Consider the following 1,497-nt stretch of genomic DNA (forward strand, 5'->3'; position numbering starts at 1 on the left):
CAGACAGACAGACAGACAGACAGACAGACAGACAGACGACAGACAGACAGACAGACAGACAGACAGACAGACAGATGATGACGGACACGACTGAATGTACCAACTAAAAGGTCCGAGTCTAGGTCAAGTCGAGTTTTTCTTCTTCTTTCTTGAAATTATTTCTTCTCAGCCCAAAGACAGATCTATTCCTTTTTTTTTAAATTATTATCTTGAGAAAGTTGCTTTTCAATTAAAATGTTGGTGTTCATACGCCTCCATGGAAATGATTGAGATCGCTCAGGAGGTGGCTTTACGACCCTGCCTGTCACGGCCAGCCACGCTTGAGAGGGATACAACTGGATACAACATCCCAGCAGAAAAATCGACGAAGGCCTAGATATCTACTCGATAAAATTAATGTTTCCCCACTTGGAAATTGAAATCCTGTCTCCTGCGTGCGACAGCGAAGCGCCTAGAGCTAGCCGTTGCATCGCAGGCACAAAAGGTGGAAGGATACTTTCGTGCGGTCAAAAATTCGTGGCGCAACTTATCCTCAAATATCTTTTTAACGGTTGAATCACTGTCACCTGTACTTTGCCCAGCAGTTTGTATTAATTTGTCTTAACCCACAACAGTTGAGGCTAGATTAAAAAACTTTTCGTCGTAAATTTATATAAAATGCGACAAATCTCCCTCACGTGGAAAATGGAATTGTTCACAGCACTTCCCGCTCTTCACACACATTTTGTATACGCACAAATATGGGTTACGTCACACTCAACAATGATACTTTTTGGTGGTAACACTAGTTACAAGAAATTGATTTTATAGTGAACACTTTTTTGGCACTAGAGGTTCTCAAAACATGCGTTCAACAAAGATAATCTCGCGATTTCAAAAAAAAATGACAGGCTTGCTTTTAAAAGCGATATCGTCCCAGCTGTAAACCTTTTAAAACCCGTTGAAACCACCCACTAGGATTTTTTTATTAGTATTTATTAAGGCATTTCTTGGAATAGAGCAAGCAGGTCTTTACAAAAATATTGATCTGTTAACACAAATTGATACAATTCACTGTGCAAAAGCTGGAGAGTTTACGTTCGATAGTTAGGGAGATATTTGACACTAAGTTGCCCCACGAGTTTTTGGCGGCACAATAAAAGTCAGTATAACATGCACAGACATGTGACAGAAACAAAAAAGAAGAAAAGACGAAGAGGAATCTCTAATTCATGTGACAAAGACAACAGGTGAACAACAAAGTATAACGCCCACCCCACCCCATCCCCGTCCCCAAACCACTATACCCCACCTTTAACCTGCCCCAAACAATCCCCGTTTGTGGTTGGCGGGTGCATTGATGAGGTTTGCTCCCTCTTTCCTATCAAACATCAATTGTTCTTTTGTGTCCTCCTCCTCCTTTTATTCATGTTACTGCCCAGTAATACCTTTAAACTTCGTCGCTTATATAACCTATAAGTGTTGCAAGCGCCGTAAAACTCTTACAACCCAATCCCC

The 1,497-nt window shown here is 41.1% G+C and overlaps 1 protein-coding gene across 1 annotated transcript in view; it reads right to left on the reverse strand.

Moving 5' to 3' along the window:
- LOC101848765 overlaps nt 1-1,497 on the reverse strand; it is a gene marked incomplete in the record, with an annotated part of 111,034 nt that overhangs the window by 105,476 nt on the left and 4,061 nt on the right.

Source organism: Aplysia californica, unplaced genomic scaffold (assembly GCF_000002075.1).
Source record: "Aplysia californica isolate F4 #8 unplaced genomic scaffold, AplCal3.0 scaffold00381, whole genome shotgun sequence".
Classification (NCBI taxonomy): domain Eukaryota; kingdom Metazoa; phylum Mollusca; class Gastropoda; order Aplysiida; family Aplysiidae; genus Aplysia; species Aplysia californica.